The sequence below is a fragment of the Pleurodeles waltl genome, chromosome 3_2, assembly GCF_031143425.1.
Source record: "Pleurodeles waltl isolate 20211129_DDA chromosome 3_2, aPleWal1.hap1.20221129, whole genome shotgun sequence".
Classification (NCBI taxonomy): Eukaryota; Metazoa; Chordata; class Amphibia; order Caudata; family Salamandridae; genus Pleurodeles; species Pleurodeles waltl.
Genome location: NC_090441.1, coordinates 118,592,778 through 118,616,093, shown reverse-complemented (window position 1 = coordinate 118,616,093; position 23,316 = coordinate 118,592,778). Strand labels below are relative to the sequence as shown.

The 23,316-nt window shown below is 47.6% G+C and overlaps 1 long non-coding RNA gene across 2 annotated transcripts in view; it reads right to left on the bottom strand.

The window, feature by feature from the left end:
* LOC138286562 (uncharacterized) overlaps nucleotides 1-23,316 on the bottom strand; it is a 220,674-nt gene that overhangs the window by 132,737 nt on the left and 64,621 nt on the right. For both annotated transcript variants that reach the window (XR_011202013.1, XR_011202014.1), the window contains exons 3-4: nucleotides 6,469-6,582; nucleotides 1,249-1,362 (exon numbers count right to left, since the gene is read on the bottom strand). This is a non-coding gene — a long non-coding RNA (uncharacterized lncRNA). The remainder of the gene's footprint in view (nucleotides 1-1,248; nucleotides 1,363-6,468; nucleotides 6,583-23,316) is intronic.

Here is a 23,316-nt window from a genome sequence, read left to right as displayed (position 1 = left end):
AAGAAACAACATGCTGGATGCAATGAGGAGGTATACCATAACAAAGTAAATGTACAGTCTGTGATGGTAGTAAAGAGGTGATACAAAATATACAGAGTCTTTTTAAATAGTTACACAGCAATTAATGAGAATCTCAGAAATGGCACTTGTGATGCATTTGTGGATTAGGGTGTTTCATTTATATTACCTGGATGGAATCTGAATGTCAGTGATAAATAAAACATGTAAACAAGATACTAGTGTAACCTATTACAATAAAGGCTAGACACTGAGGAATAATAGTTGACAGTGGAGACTGGACCAAATGAGGTTACTCAGCAAACGTCTACATGGATTGATGAAGTGGGCTGTCACAAGAATAGCAGGACATACCTTTGTGTTGGTGGACTACGAGAAAAAAGGGTTTATACATTTCAGAAATTGGTTATTTATTTGAGTTGGTGGTGACCCCTACCAATGTAATAAAAATCTGGTTAGGTCAGAGCATAGTTCTGTGAAAATCTGTGTAACACTTGGTAGATATAGCACAAGTAACAGGCAATACTCAATTTAAATTTAATTGAATTTCAAGCAGTGGCAACCGTATTGAAGTAAAAAACTAGCTGTAACCGGACGTCTCCGGACGCCGGTTTCCAGGACATTGTGCGGGACGGACGCGAGCCTGTGACGTCAGACGCCTTCGGCGTCTGGACGACAACCGAAAGAAAAGACGGACCAAAAGAGGATGAAGAGAAGGAGGAGACGGAAGTGGGAGCTCGACGTGCGCGGCCGGAGGAGAAGGAGACCGGGACGCCGAGGACAGAGAGACAGGAACCCGTCGAAGGAACCGAGACCCCGAGAGAGAGAGGAGAGCCCCGGGGCTCTCCCGCCCCCATCGGAGAGAAGCCGGGAGGCTGCCAAAGTGCCGGCCACGTCCCAGGAGGGGCGTGGCCACCTCAGGTACGTTCGTACCGCAGCTGGGGGTTTGCGAGAGGGTGGTTGTTAGGAAAAAGGGGAGACCAGGGGAAGGAAGGGAGGTCCTGCCGGGAAGGGGAGGCCATATAACAAAGACCCCTAAAGTAAACCTAACCTCAGAAGGGAACCAACCGCCAGAGGATTTCTACAAAGAGGAGAAGGTCTGAGAACACCCATAGGGGGGAACCACAAACCAAAGGACAGTTAAACCCTCACTTCCCTTCACTTATACCTATTCCCCCCACCGCCCTACTAACCCTATATACTTACCTTATATATATATATCTCACTTACCTGTTTTGTTATCCTCCTTTCTATTTCTTTGGAGAGCCTGGCCCACTGACGAAGAGGAGGACCGGAGACCTTCCCAAAGCTGGACCGGGTTACTTATGGACTACCACCAAAACCCTGAAAGAGAAGAAAAGGGAACTTTTGTTAATTATTTCTGGATTGCAAGTGCGTTATCCTTGTGAACAAAAACAAGGGATAAAAAGCCATCCTTAAAACCAAAACACGAATAAACTAACTAAACCCTACCTTCTGCGCCTGTTATCTTATTCCAATATCCCTTTTATTTGCTTCAGGGATAAAGAACCCATTACAGTGGTGTCAGAAGTGGGATATTGGAATAACTACAGGTAACCAAAGACGATGGAGGGCACACCCACCCTATCAGAGATGATGCAGCAGCTAGCCGCAGGGCAGAGGCATCTGCAAGTAGTGTGGGAAGAGCAACAGAAGGAGGCTAAAGTGGAAAGGGAGGCCCTACAAAGCGCTCTGAAAAGTCAGGCCACTATCATGGCCAACAATCAGTTGGTCCATGAGACTGCAATCAAAAACCTCACGGACACTATTGCCGCTACCCGGGTACATCCGAACGTACCCAGTTCGGTCCTGCAGCGATATCAGGAAGGCGAAGACCCGGATGCCTTTTTCACGAATTTCGAGCGGGTTGCTACTTCCGCCACCTGGCCCCAGGATAGGTGGGGCCAATACATCGCCCCGTTATTGACAGGAACTCTCCAAGCGGCTTATCAAGCGGTAAACCCAGGCGGAACGACACCCTATCAGGATATTAAGAAGAGTATCCTGGAGCGGGTGGGGTTTGATACAGAACATTATAGGGTCCGGTTTAGGAAAGCCAAATGGGGACCCTCCGAGAATCCCCGGGCCCTTTATTTTCGAATTAAGGACTTAGGACTCAAATGGCTAGGTCCCATTGGGACCAATAGGGAGGATATCATTGAGGTTGTTCTCCTAGAACAATATCTAGATGCCCTACCTACCAATACCCGTAATTGGATCAAGCAACACCCAAGTCCAGATACTAACACCACTATTGAATTAGCCTGTGCCTTTCACCGCTCCCTCGAGTTCAAAATCCCTCCCGTACGGCCAACACTTAACCCCATCCGACAGAACCTCGGACCCTCCCCATCCCTAGGGCGAAAACCAACCGAGGATCCGGGAAAATTACGAGGTCCAGAAAGACCCTATATGCAACAACCACAGTGTTTTAGCTGTGGAGAGTGGGGACATATCGCCCGGGTTTGCCCACTGAAATCAGAAAAGTCAGAGCCGATGGAAATAGGAGTCACCAGGGGGAGAGTCTTCTATACAGGGGGAAAGGAAACCCGATACAAGAAGAGACTTGTTATCAATGGAAGAACCACAGTAGCACTCATCGACTCAGGGTGCAGCCAATCTGTAATTCGTGCTGATTTATTGGAAAACCCCCTTTTTGCTTCAGGGCTTACAGTATCCATATGTTGTATTCATGGAGATACAAGAGAATACCCCCTAATCTGGACAACCTTGTCCTGGGATGGAAAAGAAGTCCCCATAAGGATGGGGGTGGTGGAACGATTAGTCGAAGAAGCTATCATAGGAACCGACTTCCCTGACTTTTCGGAACTTCTTGACAGTACAAAAGACTCTGAAAACATGAGCACATGGTGGAAAAGAGCTCCTTTTTCTAGTACGCCAATAACACCACCGGTGGTTAGATACCGACCCTCCCGAAAAGAAAAGAGAGAAACCCGAAGAGTCTTTGCCCAAGGAAACATGAGTCCAGATAGGGTAATTACAAAGGTCCTTACTCTTACTGACCTTCCCCCATTCCGTAGTTGTCAAAGGGAAGATCCGAGTTTGATCCATGCCTGGAAAAATGCCCGACCCCGGGAACCCCAAGACAAAAGCCCCTCTTTTACCATAATCAGAAATCTGTTGTACCGTGTCACTGGTAATAACCGAGAAGAAAAGAAGCAGCTATTAGTCCCCGAACCTTATAGACCACAAGTCCTACACCTAGCCCATAGCCAGCCGGGGGGGGGTCACTATGGCAGGGAGAAAACGGAAGAATATCTGTTGAGGAAGTTTTACTGGCCGGGGGTCTTTTCACAGATTAGGAGGTTTTGTCAGCAATGTCCCAAATGCCAAATGATTGATCCTGGTCCCAAAAGAAGAGCTCCCTTACAACCGTTGCCCATTATAGACATCCCTTTTTCAAGAATAGGAATGGACATTGTAGGTCCTCTCCTACCTTCTTCTAGAGGATACCGTTATATACTGGTATTGGTGGATTATGCCACCAGATACCCAGAAGCCATCCCACTCAGCAGTATTAACTCCAAGAGCGTAGCTCATGCAATGATAGGGTTCTTCTCCCGAATAGCCTTTCCCAGAGACATTTTAACAGACCAAGGTACCCAGTTCATGTCCAACTTGATGTCACAAATATGTCAACTTCTAGGGATCAAACAGTTACGGACAGCGGTTTATCATCCTCAAACGGATGGTTTGGTAGAAAGGTATAACCGCACTCTGAAAACTCTACTAAAGAAATCTATTTCAGAGACAGGCAAGGACTGGGATAGAAAACTCCCCTTAGTGTTATACGCTATCAGGACCCATGAACAAGCATCCACGGGCCATAGTCCATTTGAATTATTGTTCGGATGACAGCCCAGGACCTTGTTAGATATGGCTGCCGAGTTATGGGAGGAGGAGGACGGAGAAAAATCCCTCTTAGAATATACCCAGGAGTTAAAAACCAACATCCAAAATGTGTGGGAAAATGTAAGGGAACATATGGAGAAGGCTCAAGAAAAGCAGAAAAGATATTACGACAGGAATACCCAATTAAGGACCTTTACCATAGGTGATAAGGTGTTAGTGCTTCTCCCCAGCTCAGACAACAAGTTGCTAGCAAAGTGGCAGGGACCTTATAAAGTGATAGGGGTAATAACCCCCGTGACCTATAAGGTCCAGCTCACAGATAGTTCCAACCGGTCACAGATCTTTCATGTCAATCTATTGAAAAAGTGGGAAGAGCCACAGGGAGAACCAACCAGGGGATGCCTAGTTAACACCGTTAAGGGGTTGGAGATAGGGTGGTGTCCCACTGAGCATCCTAGCGGAAACGAGGTGCCTCCCATAAATAGCTAAATCTCGATCCAACAGAGTGAGCAATTAAATCAGCTCCTCCATGATCATGCCCATGTGTTCTCCTCAATACCAGGCAAGACCAAGCTGGTGCATCATCAAATCATAACCCCACCTGGCAAGGTCATACGCTTACGGCCATATCGTATCCCAGAAGCTAGAAAGATCCTGGTAGAAAACGAAATAGAAAAGATGTTAGACCTAGGCGTTATAGAGCCTTCCCAGAGTCCCTGGTGTTCACCGGTGGTATTAGTGCCAAAGCCAGATGGGTCCATACGTTTCTGTATTGACTTTAGACAAGTCAATTCTATATCCCAGTTTGACACATATCCCCTTCCAAGGGTAGACGAACTCTTAGAGAAGTTGGGAAAAGCTAAGTACATGTCTACACTCGACTTGACCAAAGGCTATTGGCAGATTCCTTTGACGCCAGAAGATAAAGAGAAAACGGCCTTCTCTACCCCCTCTGGGTTATACCATTTTAAGGTTCTCCCTTTCGGGTTACATGGGGCACCCGCCACCTTCCAGCGTCTCATCGACACCATTCTACGACCTCATACCAGATACGCTGCTGCGTATCTGGATGATATCGTTATCCACAGCGAGACTTGGGAGGACCACTTGACACATTTAACCAAAATCTTTACAGCGTTACGAGGGGCTGGATTAACAGCCAATGCCTCCAAAAGCCGGTTGGCGTTCAATGAGATCTCTTATCTAGGATATCATATAGGGAAAGGTATACTTAGACCACAAATGAGTAAAGTTGAAGCCATCCTACGGATAGAGACACCCACAACGAAAAAGGAGGTCCGCTCATTCTTAGGCTTGGTAGGCTACTACCGAAGATTTATACCCCATTATTCCACCGTGGCCGCTCCCCTAACCGATCTCCTGAGGAAAGGACAGCAAAAAAATATCACGAATTTAAACCCCGTACAGTCCCATAGTTACCATACCCTACAAAGATACCTCACTACCCAACCGATTTTAAAATGTCCTGACTTCACTGTCCCCTTTCACCTCCAAACGGATGCCTCAGACGTGGGTCTGGGGGCCGTGCTTTTTCAGAAAGATGAAAAAGGTATTAGTCACCCCGTGGTCTTTATTAGCCGTAAACTGTTTCCCAGGGAGCGAAACTATCCCATTATTGAGCGAGAATGTCTCGCCATCAAGTGGGCACTTGAGAGCCTCCAATATTACCTCCTAGGAAGATCCTTTCTATTATATACGGACCACGCTCCCCTCACCTGGCTATCGAGGTATAAAGATACTAACAGTCGCATATTGAGATGGTTTATGGAGCTTCAACCTTTCTCCTTCCAGGTTTGCCATCTCCCTGGTGATCTTATGGGACAGGCTGGCTATTTATCCCGGTTCCCGGGACCTTTGGGTCTCGAACAGCCCCATTCAAGGGAGGGGATGTGTAACCGGACGTCTCCGGACGCCGGTTTCCAGGACATTGTGCGGGACGGACGCGAGCCTGGGACGTCAGACGCCTTCGGCGTCTGGACGACAACCGAAAGAAAAGACGGACCAAAAGAGGATGAAGAGAAGGAGGAGACGGAAGTGGGAGCTCGACGTGCGCGGCCGGAGGAGAAGGAGACCGGGACGCCGAGGACAGAGAGACAGGAACCCGTCGAAGGAACCGAGACCCCAAGAGAGAGAGGAGAGCCCCGGGGCTCTCCCGCCCCCGTCGGAGAGAAGCCGGGAGGCTGCCAAAGTGCCGGCCACGTCCCAGGAGGGGCGTGGCCACCTCAGGTACGTTCGTACCGCAGCTGGGGGTTTGCGAGAGGGTGGTTGTTAGGAAAAAGGGGAGACCAGGGGAAGGAAGGGAGGTCCTGCCGGGAAGGGGAGGCCATATAACAAAGATCCCTAAAGTAAACCTAACCTCACAAGGGAACCAACCGCCAGAGGATTTCTACAAAGAGGAGAAGGTCTGAGAACACCCATAGGGGGGAACCACAAACCAAAGGACAGTTAAACCCTCACTTCCCTTCACTTATACCTATTCCCCCCACCGCCCTACTAACCCTATATACTTACCTTATATATATATATCCCACTTACCTGTTTTGTTATCCTCCTTTCTATTTCTTTGGAGAGCCTGGCCCACTGACGAAGAGGAGGACCGGAGACCTTCCCAAAGCTGGACCGGGTTACTTATGGACTACCACCAAAACCCTGAAAGAGAAGAAAAGGGAACTTTTGTTAATTATTTCTGGATTGCAAGTGCGTTATCCTTGTGAACAAAAACAAGGGATAAAAAGCCATCCTTAAAACCAAAACACGAATAAACTAACTAAACCCTACCTTCTGCGCCTGTTATCTTATTCCAATATCCCTTTTATTTGCTTCAGGGATAAAGAACCAATTACACTAGCATAATAGAATTCACAAACCAGTTTAGAAAAGACAGAAAAGGGTAATGAACAAAACAACAGAAAGATTATTAAAATAAAGGGGAACCAGACCCGTTTTTGTTTACGTTTGAAGGCAAAAAAAGCACCTAGAATAAGTAAATTGCCATTGAAAACCAACAATTTACAGAGGCCTGGGACCTAAGAACAATGTCAAACCCATGGCGATGAGGAGGACGTCAGATACACCACTTGGTTGTCCCAGTCAAAGATTTTACCTTCAGGATTAGTCTCCAGCTGCTTCCATCTGCTCAGTCCTGCAGCCCCTAGCACCACAGACCACGCTTCTGGGCAGCAGGCCTCTCTCTCTGTCTCTCTCTCTCCAGCCAGGTATCCTACAGGGTCCTGTCCTCTATGGACAGCTAGGTCACCTTGGAGTAGGAGGCGTTTATGTCTCTGAAGTAGGTAAGCAGGAGGCAAAGCAATTGACCTTTAGAGAGCAGTTCAAGAACCTGGGTGCCATCAAGATCCAACAGTCCTTGAGTGAGTCTTCTTCTTCCAGAAGGAACCAGGAGTCTTCTTTCAGCAGGGGGGGGGGGTCTTCTTCAGATGGAGTCTGGTCCAGGAACATTCAGAGGAGGTAGTGCTTGAGCTACCAGATTTGTCCTGTGCACTACCCAGCGATTGGAGAAAATCTTTCACCCAATCCTAACTATCAAGTCCATTCAGCCAGGCGCGGCCCATCCTTTACGGCGGAGGGGCCACCCCCCCCCCACCTTTTGCCCCCCATGAAGAGTGGCTGTCAGGCTGAACAAAGGTCAGCCTGACAGACACTCTTCGTGTTCAGGTCAGGCAGCCAGGAGCAGACATGCGTGATTTGCGCAGACTCCTGGCTGCCTGAGCTGAACTTTGCTGGGCTGAAGTGGTCACAGCTCCTGTGGGCGTGACCTCCTCAGCTCAGCAAAGGTGCCTCACGGCCCTCCCCCGGGTGACGAGGGAAGCGTCACCCATTGACTTTGACCTGGGCGCTTCAGGTTTAAGCCCTGAAGCGCCCAGGGCGAGTGTCAATCAGTGACACCTCGTCACAGAGTAGGATGGGGTCAGCAGTCTCACTGACCCCATCCCACTCTGTGACGAAGTTGGGACTGCTGCCTTCCCTCACTAAGGCAGCAGTCCCAACCCTCCTGGGACCTCCGAGGCTAAAGGTAAGTGTGTGTGATCTTTTTAAATGAATGTTTGGTGTGTGCGTGCATGTTTGAATGTTGATGAGTGTTGTTAATGGATGTGCGTGCGTGTGTGTGTGAAAGTGTGAGTGTGCTTCCCGCCCGCCCTCCTCCCTCCTAAAACTGCCAGCCGCCACTGCCTTCAGCTCTATTTGCAGCACTTCATGTTTGCATTCTTGTAAAACTGTCCAGGAGCCCCTGTTTCAAAATGGAAGTGCCCAGCTGCCACCGGCATGGCTGTCCTATTGAGATGAACTCTCCTCCTATCTGATAATCCCTGCTAATTGATCAGCATGGAACACCCATTCCCTATTTCTGGGCTCAGAAGCAGGCTATTGTCCTCTGAGCCAGGGGCATAACTCTCCGAGCCATGGATGTGTGATCCATCGCTGGAGGTATGATGAATGGCAGAACTAGTTTTAGATTAGTTCAGGAAGCCTACAGTTTTCTAGCATTTTTACCAAAGGAGATAGAAAATAAAGATTTAGGGGCATATTTATACTCTGTTTGCGCCGAATGTGCGTCAAAAATTTTGACGCACAATCGGCGCAAACCCTGCCCCATATGTGCGTCATTTTTTGGAAGGGGGAACCAGCCTTGCGTTAATTATATGCAAGGTAGGCGTTCCCTTCCAAAAAATGACTTTAAGGCCTGTGCCCCTTATTTATACTCTGGCGTCATTTTGACGCACAGGAGGGGGTGGGCCTTAAAAAACGGCGCACAGCCTGATGTGCGCCGTTTTTTAACGCCTGGGTCAGGGCAGGCGTTAAGGGACCTGTGGGCTCGGAAGGAGCCCAGAGGTGCCCTCCCCTGCCCCCAGGGACACCCCCTGCCACCCTTGCCCACCCCAGGAGGACATCCAAGGATGGAGGGACCCATCCCAGGGAAGTAAAGGTAAGTTCGGGTAAGTATTTTTTTCAGATTTTTTTTGCGGCATAGGGGGGCCTGATTTGGGCCCCCCTACATGCCACTATGCCCAATGACCATGGCCAGGGGACATAAGTCCCCAGGGCATGGCTATTGGGCAAGGGGGCATGACTCCTGTCTTTGCTAAGACAGGAGTCATGTCAATGGACGTTGGGCGTAAAAAAAAATGGGGCAAATCCGGTTTGAGGCCTGAATTTTGCCTCAGACCTGACTTGCACCATTTTTTGACGCACAACCCCCATTTTCCCATACGCCGGCGCTGCCTGGTGTGAGTCATTTTTTTTTACGCACACCAGTCCGCAGCGCCGGCTAACGTCATTCCATTAATAAAGCGCCCGCATGGCGCGTTAGAATGGCGTTAGCCGGCGGTAAAATGTTTGACGAACAGCTGCATTGGCGCAGTTGTGCGTCAAAAAGTATAAATATGGGCCTTAATCCCATCTAGTCCTCTTCAGGAAAGTTAAGCAAGGCTTTTGCAGTGAAATAGCTATTGCTTTTTTTTTTTTTACTGTAGGGGCACATTAATCAAATATGTAATCTGCACTATATATATATATATATGTATATACGCATCTTTCTCTGTGTGCTTACATGGCACACATTTGGTGTAGACGCATGATTATTTAAAAAAGATTTTTCTTACATGGAAAATGGACATTTCCATTCCATGTGTCACTGCAGTGCTTTTTAACTGCAGCCCAGCCAGAGTAGTAATACTCCATGCAGACATAGTTTGCCATATATATGGGTAGTGTTAATACATACTGGAGGCCAAATATGATATTTAACTTCCACGGCACAGGTGCATGTTCTGCGCCAACTACAATGGTCTTACAGGACCGTTAACTAGAACAATTGGGGAAAACCAATTCTACAGATACTATTTCAGGGCCATAGCACCCACAAAGGGCTCTTTTTACCCATTAGTTTGTTTTTTAATTAACAAACAAATCTGATTACAGTTGCAGCTTGCACTCTCAATACAATTTTAAAAGATTTATACAATATCATACTAGGAATAGTAATTAGATTAATTTCCTTCATCACACTGAATACATTAATTACTATCTAACCATTCCCACATCAATTCACATCTCTTGTCGAAGTTCCTCTGCAATCCAACTATTTTGTAATATATTTCTTCTAATGAAATAGTCTTTTTCGATTTTCTTGACCATTCTTTAAGTGTGGGACACAATGAGCTTTGCATTTCTTTTTTGCTAGTATTGATCTAGCTATTAATGAATAAATGATATAAAGACATTCCCAGTCTGCTTCTGTTTTTTGCCTTGGCATTCCGCCATCCACCAGGCACTGGTCTGGGTCAGGCAGGGTTAGGGTCAGGTCAGGCATGGTTAGAGGTCAGGCATGGTTAGGGGTCAGCCAGGGTTAGGGTCAGGTTTGAGAACACATCCCTAGGCACTAATCTTGCTGCAGGCCTAGTTCATATGCTTCCAATTTCTGATTTCAGATTCACATTTAGTGCATTTTGCAGAGAAATATTTTACTAAACTTATGTATTTGTTTTGGAGTAAAGTATAATTGATGTACACAAAAATGGTGGTTTAGGCTTATAGTAGTACTTAAACGTGCATTAATCTTTTTGATAATATTCTCTGATTCTCTCCTGTATTTGAAAACTCAAACCCATCTCCCAAGCAGCCTTTAATTTGTTCTCATTTGTGGGATCCTGCAGGAGTAGTTTTATGTAAACCTTAGTGATGCAGCCCTTGCTAAGCAAGTGATTGAATGTTTCTTTAAATATTACAGTACCTATATAACTCTGCCTCTGTAAGGCATAGCTTCGTAGATGAAATATTTATAGTAGCTGCCTCTAAATTGGACCTTAAGGCCCTCATTACAGCCCTGGCGGTCATGAGACAGCCAGGGTCGCGGTGGAGGTCAGTCTCACCGCCATGCAAATGGTGGCGGGTACAAGGTGCCGGGGCCTCCATGGGATCCCTGCACTGCCCATATACTTGGCATGGGCAGTGCAGGGGCCCCTTGGGCAGCCCCTTTGCGCTTTTCACTGCCCGAATTATGGGCAGTGAAAAGCGCTACGGGTGCTGCTGCACCTGACACACCGCAACATTGCCGCCAGCTCGATTACAAACCAACTTCAATGTTGTGGTGAGTATTGGGCCAGCGGCCGGAAACGCTGTTTTTGCCAGCACTTTTATTTTTTATGAGGTTTTAATTTTTATTTTAAAAGATTACAACAGCATATAGACAGCATGTCCAGGTAAAGACATCTTTTGAATAACCAGTGAGGACACTGATGTTCTGTCGCCCTAGAAAGAGTGTAGGTACACTCTCAGGTGGCACCAGCACAACAAAGTATATGTACATGCAGCTCAAATACAGCAGTTTTCATAACTTTGTATCTCAGTCTTTGTATGTGTGAGTGGCCATGTACAGTCTGCATTGGAACATGGGATAGGTAGTTTTGTAAGGGTCCCCAAATATCTTTGGTCACAATTGTGGTACTTACTGGCCAGCTTAGTCCCTAGTTGTCTCACCACTAAAGGTGGAATCTTTGCCAGTACTTCTGTGTAAAGAAATGGCTCCCTGTTGCAGTTACCCCCCACTTTTTGCCTGATACTGATGCTGACTTGACTGAGAAGTGTGCTGGGACCCTGCTAACCAGGCCCCAGCACCAGTGTTCTTTCACCTAAAATGTACCATTGTTTCCACAATTGGCACAACCCTGGCACCTAGGTAAGTCCCTTGTAACTGGTACCCCTGGTACCAAGGGCCCTGATGCCAGGGAAGGTCTCTAAGGGCTGCAGCATGTCTTATGCCACCCTAGGGACCCCTCACTCAGCACAGACACACTGCTTGCCAGCTTGTGTGTGCTGATGGGGAGAAAATGACTAAGTCGACATGGCACTCCCCTCAGGGTGCCATGCCAACCTCCCACTGCCTGTGGCATAGGTAAGTCACCCCTCTAGTAGGCCTTACAGCCCTAAGGCAGGGTGCACTATACCACAGGTGAGGGCATATGTGCATGAGCACTATGCCCCTACAGTGTCTAAGCAAAACCTTAGACATTGTAAGTGCAGGGTAGCCATAAGAGTATATGGGCTGGGAGTCTGTCAAAAACGAACTCCACAGCTCCATAATGGCTACACTGAATACTGGGAAGTTTAGTATCAAACTTCTCAGAATAATAAACCCACACTGATGCCAGTGTTGGATTTATTAAAAAATGCACACAGAGGGCATCTTAGAGATACCCCCTGTATTTTACCCAATTGTTCAGTGCAGGACTGACTGGTCTGTGCCAGCCTGCTGCTGAGAGACGAGTGTCTGACCTCATGCGGTGAGAGCCTTTGTGCTCTCTGAGGACAGAAACAAAGCCTGCTCTGGGTGGAGGTGCTTCACACCTCCCCCCTGCAGGAACTGTAACACCTAGCAGTGAGCTTCAAAGGCTCAAGCTTCGTGTTACAATGCCCCAGGGCACTCCAGCTAGTGGAGATGCCCGCCTCCTGGACCCAGCCCCCACTTTTGGCGGCAAGTCCAGGAGAGATAATGAGAAAAACAAGGAGGAGTCACTGGCCAGTCAGGACAGCCCCTAAGGTGTCCTGAGCTGAGGTGACTCTGACTTTTAGAAATCCTCCATCTTGTAGAAGGAGGATTCCCCCAATAGGGATAGGAATGTGACCCCCTCCCCTTGGGAGGAGGCACAAAGAGGGTGTACCCACCCTCAGGGCTAGTAGCCATTGGCTACTAACCCCCCAGACCTAAACACGCCCTTAAATTTAGTATTTAAGGGCTTCCCTGAACCTAAGAATGTAGATTCCTGCAACAACAAGAAGAAGGACTGCCTAGCTGAAAACCCCTGCAGAGGAAGACCAGAAGACAACAACTGCCTTGGCTCCAGAAACTCACCGGCCTGTCTCCTGCCTTCCAAAGAACTCTGCTCCAGCGACGCCTTCCAAAGGGACCAGCGACCTCTGAATCCTCTGAGGACTGCCCTGCTTCGACGACGACAAGAAACTCCCGAGGACAGCGGACCTGCTCCAAAAAGACTGCAACTTTATCCAAAGGAGCAGCTTTAAAGAACCCTGCAATCTCCCCGCAAGAAGCGTGAGACTTGTAACACTGCACCCGGCGACCCCGACTCGGCTGGTGGAGAACCAACACCTCAGGGAGGACCCCCGGACTACTCTACGACTGTGAGTACCCAAACCTGTCCCCCCTGAGCCCCCACAGCGCCGCCTGCAGAGGGAATCCCGAGGCTTCCCCTGACCGCAACTCTCTGAAACCTAAGTCCCGACGCCTGGAAAAGACCCTGCACCCGCAGCCCCCAGGACCTGAAGGACCGGACTTTCACTGCAGAAGTGACCCCCAGGAGTCCCTCTCCCTTGCCCAAGTGGAGGTTTCCCCGAGGAAGCCCCCCCTTGCCTGCCTGCAGCGCTGAAGAGATCCCTTGATCTCTCATTGACTTCCATTGCGAACCCGACGCTTGTTCTAACACTGCACCCGGCCGCCCCCGCGCCGCTGAGGGTGAAATTTCTGTGTGGGCTTGTGTCCCCCCCGGTGCCCTACAAAACCCCCCTGGTCTGCCCCCCGAAGACGCGGGTACTTACCTGCTGGCAGACTGGAACCGGGGCACCCCCTTCTCTCCATTGAAGCCTATGCGTTTTGGGCACCACTTTGAACTCTGCACCTGACCGGCCCTGAGCTGCTGGTGTGGTAACTTTGGGGTTGCCCTGAACCCCCAACGGTGGGCTACCTTGGACCAAGAACTGAACCCTGTAAGTGTCTTACTTACGTGGTAAAACTAACAAAAACTTACCTCCCCCAGGAACTGTGAAAATTGCACTGTGTCCACTTTTAAAATAGCTATTTGTGAATAACTTGAAAAGTATACATGCAATTGAAATGATTCAAAGTTCCTAATGTACTTACCTGCAATACCTTTCAAACAAGATATTACATGTTAAATTTGAACCTGTGGTTCTTAAAATAAACTAAGAAAATATATTTTTCTATACAAAACCTATTGGCTGGATTTGTCTCTGAGTGTGTGTACCTCATTTATTGTCTATGTGTATGTACAACAAATGCTTAACACTACTCCTTGGATAAGCCTACTGCTCGACCACACTACCACATAATAGAGCATTAGTATTATCTATTTTTACCACTATTTTACCTCTAAGGGGAACCCTTGGACTCTGTGCATGCTATTCCTTACTTTGAAATAGCACATACAGAGCCAACTTCCTACATTGGTGGCAGCGGTGGGATACAAGACTTTGCATTTGCTGGACTACTCAGCCAATACCTGATCACACGACAAATTCCAAAATTGTCATTAGAAATTGATTTTTGCAATTTGAAAAGTTTTCTAAATTCTTTAAAGTCCTGCTAGGGCCTTGTGTTAGTCCCTGTTAGCATTCCTTTTAGAGTTTAAAAGTTTGTAAAAGTTTGAATTAGATTCTAGAACTAGTTTTAGTTTCTTAAAAAGTATTCCAACTTTTAGAAGCATAATGTCTAATACAGATGTGAATGTGGTGGAACTCGACACCACACCTTACCTCCATCTACAGATGAGAGAGCTAAGGTCACTCTGTAAACTAAAGAAAATAGCAATGGGCTCCAAACCTACCAAACTACAGCTCCAGGAGCTGTTGGCAGAGTATGACAGAGCCAACCCCTCTGTGGATGGCAACACAGATGAAGATGATAGTGACTTGGAGGGTGATTCCCCCCCACCAGTCCTATCTAGGGAGAACAGGGCTTCTCAAGCCCTGACTCCAAAAATAATAGTCAGAGATGCTGGTTCCCTCACAGGAGAGACCAACACCTCTGAAATCACTGAGGATAACTCCAGTGAAGAGGACATCCAGTTAGCCAGGATGGCCAAAAGATTGGCTTTGGAAAGACAGATCCTAGCCATAGAAAGGGAAAGACAAGAGATGGGCCTAGGACCCATCAATGGTGGCAGCAACATAACTAGGTTCAGAGATTCTCCTGACATGTTGAAAATCCCCAAAGGGATTGTAACTAAATATGAAGATGGTGATGACATCACCAAATGGTTCACAGCTTTTGAGAGGGCTTGTGAAACCAGAAAAGTGAACAAATCTCACTGGGGTGCTCTCCTTTGGGAAATGTTCACAGGAAAGTGTAGGGATAGACTCCTCACACTCTCTAAAAAAGATGCAGAATCTTATGACCTCATGAAGGGTACCCTGATTGAGGGCTTTAGATTCTCCACTGAGGAGTATAGGATTAGATTCAGGGGGGCTCAAAAATCCTCGAGCCAGACCTGGGTTGACTTTGTAGACTACACATTAAAAACACTGGATGGTTGGGTAACTGGAAATGAAGTGCATGACTATGTTGGGCTTTATAATTTGTTTATGAAAGAACACATTTTAAGTAACTGCTTCAATGAAAAGTTGCATCAGTATCTGGTAGACCTAGGTCCAATTTCTCCCCAAGAATTGGGAAAGAAGGCAGACCACTGGGTCAAGACTAGGGTAACCAAAACTTCCACTGGGGGGTGACCAAAAGAAAGGGGTTACAAAGCCTCCCCAGGAGAAAGTGGGTGACACTAGAAACAAAGAAAAAGAGTCCTCTGTAGGCCCCCAAAAACCAGAACAGGTGGGTGGGTCCCGAGACACAACCCAAAACAAAGGTGGGTACCAGGGTAAGACCTGGGATGCCACTAAGGCATGGTGCCATAACTGTAAACAGACAGGGCACCACACCGAGGACACTTCTTGTCCCAACAACAAACCCCCTAGCAAAATCCCAGGGGTGACCAGTGTAGCCATTGGGGATGACTCCTCAGATGAGGAGGTCTTCATAGCCTTCAACTGGAAAAAGGGCCCAACAGGTGAGTTGGAGATTCCAGAGGTAAGTAGACACTTCCACCACCTACTGGTGAATGGAATCCCAGCCACTGCCCTGAGAGACACTTGTGCCAGTCACACTATTGTGCATGACAGGCTGGTGTTCTCAAACCAGTACATCCCAGGTGAGATGGCCAGAGTAAGAGTTAGCCCAGACAGGGTCACTGATAGGCCTGTGGCTTTTGTGCCCATAGAAGTGGGTGGGACTTTTAGCTGGAGAAGGGTGGTAGTCAGTACAGACCTCCCCCTTGATTGTCTCCTTGGAAATGACTACCCAGAGGTTAGTCAGAGCCCAAGAGAGGAACTGGTCCAGTGCCAGTCCTCTCCCAAGGATTCTGGAGTGCCTGCCTCTGCAGTAAATGCAAGTAGGCCCCAGAAGAAAAAGAAAAGGAAACAGAGTAGGAAAGGTGGACAACCTTTAGCCAAGGTTCCAGCAAGCCAAGGAGATTCTGCTCCTGTAGGGGAGAACTCCAAAAGTGGCTCTGATAAAGTCCAACCTGACCCACAAGAAGTCCTGGCTAGTCAGGCAACTGTTAAGCCTGAGTGGGTGGCTCCTCAGCTAACAGAAGAAAGAGTGGAAGAAGGGTGTTTACTACAAGATGTGGTAACCCCCCACTCTAATACAGCAGACAGGTACCCTGAACCCAAAGAAGCCTGTAACTTAGCCCCTTCCCTTGTAGGTGAAGAGCTAAAGGTGTGGTTCTGGGCACTGACAGCTGTCAGTGGCCTCTGCTGGGTGTTAGCCTTTATGGCTGCACTATCCTTGGCATGGTGGTCTGACCCCATGCCAAATAGCAAGTTAGGCCCCCTGACCCTGTTGGTCATGGTGGGGTTACTCCAGCTCTGGGTAACCTCTTTGGGTAAGCTAGGGGTGACCCTGGCTAAGATAAGATTAGCAGAGGTGGATACCTCTAACCCCAAAATAGAGAGAATGGGTGAAGACATAAAAAGCACAGACAAGAGGCAGTTCAGACTAGGTCCTATCACTGTGGAAGTGGGTCAGTTCCCCAGAGGGAATGACCTGAACAGGAGGATGTAAGGCAGAGTAGGCCCTGCAACAAACCAGCCTATTTCCTCTACTCTTCCTCGCCTGACAGACTAGGAAGACTCTCCCAGCTTTGGCTGAGTCTCCTGGCCTGTGGGCTGGGGGGGGCTTGTGTAAAGAAATGGCTCCCTGTTGCAGTTACCCCCCAATTTTTGCCTGATACTGATGCTGACTTGACTGAGAAGTGTGCTGGGACCCTGCTAACCAGGCCCCAGCACCAGTGTTCTTTCACCTAAAATGTACCATTGTTTCCACAATTGGCACAACCCTGGCACCTAGGTAAGTCCCTTGTAACTGGTACCCCTGGTACCAAGGGCCCTGATGCCAGGGAAGGTCTCTAAGGGCTGCAGCATGTCTTATGCCACCCTAGGGACCCCTCACTCAGCACAGACACACTGCTTGCCAGCTTGTGTGTGCTGATGGGGAGAAAATGACTAAGTCGACATGGCACTCCCCTCAGGGTGCCATGCCAACCTCCCACTGCCTGTGGCATAGGTAAGTCACCCCTCTAGTAGGCCTTACAGCCCTAAGGCAGGGTGCACTATACCACAGGTGAGGGCATATGTGCATGAGCACTATGCCCCTACAGTGTCTAAGCAAAACCTTAGACATTGTAAGTGCAGGGTAGCCATAAGAGTATATGGGCTGGGAGTCTGTCAAAAACGAACTCCACAGCTCCATAATGGCTACACTGAATACTGGGAAGTTTAGTATCAAACTTCTCAGAATAATAAACCCACACTGATGCCAGTGTTGGATTTATTAAAAAATGCACACAGAGGGCATCTTAGAGATACCCCCTGTATTTTACCCAATTGTTCAGTGCAGGACTGACTGGTCTGTGCCAGCCTGCTGCTGAGAGACGAGTGTCTGACCTCATGCGGTGAGAGCCTTTGTGCTCTCTGAGGACAGAAACAAAGCCTGCTCTGGGTGGAGGTGCTTCACACCTCCCCCTGCAGGAACTGTAACACCTAGCAGTGAGCTTCAAATGCTCAAGCTTCGTGTTACAATGCCCCAGGGCACTCCAGCTAGTGGAGATGCCCGCCTCCTGGACCCAGCCCCCACTTTTGGCGGCAAGTCCAGGAGAGATAATGAGAAAAACAAGGAGGAGTCACTGGCCAGTCAGGACAGCCCCTAAGGTGTCCTGAGCTGAGGTGACTCTGACTTTTAGAAATCCTCCATCTTGTAGAAGGAGGATTCCCCCAATAGGGATAGGAATGTGACCCCCTCCCCTTGGGAGGAGGCACAAAGAGGGTGTACCCACCCTCAGGGCTAGTAGCCATTGGCTACTAACCCCCCAGACCTAAACACGCCCTTAAATTTAGTATTTAAGGGCTTCCCTGAACCTAAGAATGTAGATTCCTGCAACAACAAGAAGAAGGACTGCCTAGCTGAAAACCCCTGCAGAGGAAGACCAGAAGACAACAACTGCCTTGGCTCCAGAAACACACCGGCCTGTCTCCTGCCTTCCAAAGAACTCTGCTCCAGCGACGCCTTCCAAAGGGACCAGCGACCTCTGAATCCTCTGAGGACTGCCCTGCTTCGACGACGACAAGAAACTCCCGAGGACAGCGGACCTGCTCCAAAAAGACTGCAACTTTATCCAAAGGAGCAGCTTTAAAGAACCCTGCAATCTCCCCGCAAGAAGCGTGAGACTTGTAACACTGCACCCGGCGACCCCGACTCGGCTGGTGGAGAACCAACACCTCAGGGAGGACCCCCGGACTACTCTACGACTGTGAGTACCCAAACCTGTCCCCCCTGAGCCCCCACAGCGCCGCCTGCAGAGGGAATCCCGAGGCTTCCCCTGACCGCGACTCTCTGAAACCTAAGTCCCGACGCCTGGAAAAGACCCTGCACCCGCAGCCCCCAGGACCTGAAGGACCGGACTTTCACTGCAGAAGTGACCCCCAGGAGTCCCTCTCCCTTGCCCAAGTGGAGGTTTCCCCGAGGAAGCCCCCCCTTGCCTGCCTGCAGCGCTGAAGAGATCCCTTGATCTCTCATTGACTTCCATTGCGAACCCGACGCTTGTTCTAACACTGCACCCGGCCGCCCCCGCGCCGCTGAGGGTGAAATTTCTGTGTGGGCTTGTGTCCCCCCCGGTGCCCTACAAAACCCCCCTGGTCTGCCCCCCGAAGACGCGGGTACTTACCTGCTGGCAGACTGGAACCGGGGCACCCCCTTCTCTCCATTGAAGCCTATGCGTTTTGGGCACCACTTTGAACTCTGCACCTGACCGGCCCTGAGCTGCTGGTGTGGTAACTTTGGGGTTGCCCTGAACCCCCAACGGTGGGCTACCTTGGACCAAGAACTGAACCCTGTAAGTGTCTTACTTACCTGGTAAAACTAACAAAAACTTACCTCCCCCAGGAACTGTGAAAATTGCACTAAGTGTCCACTTTTAAAATAGCTATTTGTGAATAACTTGAAAAGTATACATGCAATTGAAATGATTCAAAGTTCCTAATGTACTTACCTGCAATACCTTTCAAACAAGATATTACATGTTAAATTTGAACCTGTGGTTCTTAAAATAAACTAAGAAAATATATTTTTCTATACAAAACCTATTGGCTGGATTTGTCTCTGAGTGTGTGTACCTCATTTATTGTCTATGTGTATGTACAACAAATGCTTAACACTACTCCTTGGATAAGCCTACTGCTCGACCACACTACCACAAAATAGAGCATTAGTATTATCTATTTTTACCACTATTTTACCTCTGGACTCTGTGCATGCTATTCCTTACTTTGAAATAGCACATACAGAGCCAACTTCCTACATTCTGTAAATTTGATAAACTTGCAAGAGTATCCATCATACACTGCTGTGTGGTACTGACAACCATAACTAGAGCCCACACTAAGCTGTCCTTTTTCTTTGCACAGAGGTTTGAGACAATGGGGAGGCCCAAGACACTACAGGATGTAAACATTTATCCTTTTGTTTTTTTAGAGTACTACGTGATACAATAACAGGAAGCTTGAAGCACAATATAAAAGTATCTGGTTCTTGTTTTGACATATTCTTTAGTACTCATTTCCTAGGTTCGGTCAACCCAGGATAAATCGTTAAAATGATGACCAATGATTGGTATTTAGTACCAGGCACTTCAAGTCTGAAGCCTGAAGCGCCCAAGCTAACTTTGCTAATGGAAAACAGAGGCTATAGGGAACAAATCCCATAAATTAAATTTATGTTTTTTCAGTATTCCAAAACGAAAGAAAATAGCACTACTGTGGAAAAGGTCGTGACAAAACTAGTTACAGAGGCATCGCTGGTAGGTCCTGAAAATGCTCAAGATAGTTTGTCAAATGCACCAGCACGTAGGGTGCCCTTCCAGAGAAACAACAGAACAGACCACCCAGGACCATCTTGGCATACTTTCAAAGCTTAAGAATAAAAGAAACAAAAATGCAAAAACAACTTAGAAATTGAAGGTATGGATTGAGTACATTTTTAAGATATTTCCGGACTTGTCCTTTGAATGAGCACAACATAGTAAAAAATGCACAGTTTGATATAATCAAAGAGGTTGTTATTCACGCTCCAGTTGGGCAGCAAAGCATGCTCAGGATCCTCTGGAATAAGAAATTATGGTTGTAGAGGAGGCAAATGACGCAGAAGAATCTCTGAAGAAAATACAAGCTGATGGGAAAAGATTATACTTAACGTGATTTTTTTTTGTTACAAGAATAATTTGAGGTAAAAAAAATCTTAAAGGTTTTCAAACCAGGGTAAGATATTTGACCAATAGATGTCAAAGATGGTGGGAAAGACATATGAACATTACCAATATCAGTACTAGGGATACAATTGTAGCTGAACATTGGAGCAATATCTCCATTGAGGTTCCTTTGCTCCCCCCATCTTCCGGGAATGCTAGCTAGCATTCAAGACAGTGAGAGAGACATTGGTTCCTCACATCTGAGAGAGGCACTCAGAGTCAGTCATTAGAAGAGATGTTGAAAAGGGGAGATAGGAGGGAACTGGGTAGGTAATGGGAGAAAAAATAGTAAAGAACATGGAATACAAAAGGTAGAGGAAAATAAATACACACCATCAATTAGAAGGTTTAAAATACTAAATTAAAAAATGCTATTAGGGAGTTCCAGATCAATCTAGAGCTGATATATTTTTATTACAAGAGACTCATGCAATGAGAAGTAACTGCAAAACACTAAATACATTTTGTTGAGTATGAACAAGTAGACAGTTGGCTAGCAGTGTAATAGTGCACAGAGTCCTAAATACTAGAAAAAAGGAGTTCAAGAAAAGGTAAAAACACTCAGGGGTGACCATGAAGAAGATACAAATTTGCTACAATAAGTAATGGAAGGAACATCTGACAGAGGACATGTACAGACTCTGGTGGCTAGAGGTAGTGTAGCTCTTGTTGGTTTTATGGTCTATTAATTTGTTCGCAGACTGATTTGGCAATTATTGAAGTGTTTCTAGCAGTAGGAGTCAGGTGACTTCAGAGAAGAGTGCGTGCGCACAATGTAATAATGTACAGTGGGTGCAAGGAATCTCAGGCATAGTAAAGTGAATGGACTACTCATATTTTTGGAGGACCTTCCGATAAAAAAGTTTATGGTTCTACATAGTCTATTCATGAGGAGTCCATGTTCGCAGTGTGATGTACTTTGTCTGAAGTATTTGTTGTTTCTGTTTTTTCTACTTCTTGTTTTGATGGAAAAGAGAATTTATATGTGAAAGGTATTACATGGTGTACAGGTGAGGACTGTATGCTAGAGTGTAATGATCTGCTACTAAAGTGATATGGAAATATGGAATGCATAAGTACTGTCCAGGTATTTTAAGGCCTGACCTCACTACAGACTGAAGCCCGTTCAAACCACACTGTACTTGCAGCATATTATTGGAAGTACATATTTTTTTTCAATTGCTCCTCAAAGCAGTCTAAAATATCATTTCAAATGAACCCCTCCTTCTATTTAGGATGGACTGATTAGTGTGCTTTTGAAATTAATCATTTTTAATTGAAGTCCCAAATGTTTCAGGGTGACCACCAAATTCTCTTTGAAAGAACATTCTTTAATTCCTATTACTTTTGAGAAATGTTACTGGCCATCGTACACAAATCTACCCTGCACCTGACAACCAACGCAGAAGAACACTCCCCCCTCATGGAGCACCTCCATTTCCAGATCCACGTCACCCCTAAGTCCACCTTCCGTGGCACCGTCATCTACCGGCCACCCGGCCCCCCCACCGTCGACATCATATCACCCCATGCACTTGCCTCCACTAACTACTTTCTCCTCTGCGACCTCAACTACCACATCGACAACTGCAACAACCACAACACTGCTTTCCTGCTCAAGAACCTCACCACAATGGACTTCAAGCAACGGGTCACCTCGCCAACATACATCGTTGGACACACAGTCAACCCCATTTTTTCTGCCAGCAACAACGTCACCATCGACAACACCTATACGCTACACTGGACGACCACCACTGCATTATTTTCTCTACCATCACACCTACCGTCCACCTCTGCACCCTTCGCTCCCCACGTAGGAAATGGAACCAGATCACTGAGGAACAGCTCATCAAAACCCTCAGCAAGTCACCTCCTCCCCTCGCCACAGATGGAAACTCTCAGCATGGAACTTCCACATGAGTCTCCGAATGTGCCAACACCCTAGGTGTCGCTCCGAACAACCAGAGCCAGGCACAACCTCAAGAAAACCAGCTGGTTCTCTCCCGCACTCCAGGCGCACCTGCAGACGGCTAGAAAAAAGATGGAGAAATAGCAAGTCTCCGTAAAACCTCGAGCCTTCAAATCCGCCATCAAATCCCACCACCACCTCATCAGATGCACTAGGAAAGCAGCTCTGCAGGACCTTATCAGCGCCACCGCACACAACACCAAAGAGCTGTTTGCCGAGGTGAAAGAGTTCGCCAAACCCCAATCAGAAACTGCTAACATCCCTTCATCTCAGGACCTCTGAAACACACTAGCCACCTTCTTTCATTGAAAAATCAAGGACATTTTTGATAGCTTCTGACCCTAAGACCCTCCGAGCCCACCTATAACCCTCCAGCTGGGATGCTCCGAACCTTCAAAGATCCTGCACTGCTGGACCACCCTCACCATGGATGAGACCTGTTCCATTATGAGCAGCATCCACTCCGGAGCCCCTAGTGATGCCTGTCCTCACCACATTTTCAACAAAGCCAACACCTCCATCACACTCTAGCTCTGTCCCACTCTTAACTGCTCCATGGAGACGGCTACCGTCCCCGAGGACTGGAAGCTCGCCGAGATCCGCCCACTCCTGAAGAAACCCACAGCCGACCCCCTGGACCTCAAGAACAACTACCCCATCTCTCTGCTGCCTTTCCTGGCCAAGGTCATCGAAAAAGCCATCATTGCACAGCTCCACAAACACATTGAGGATAACAACATCCTGGACATCTCCCAATCAGGCTTCAGGAGCAACCACAGCACAGAGACCACC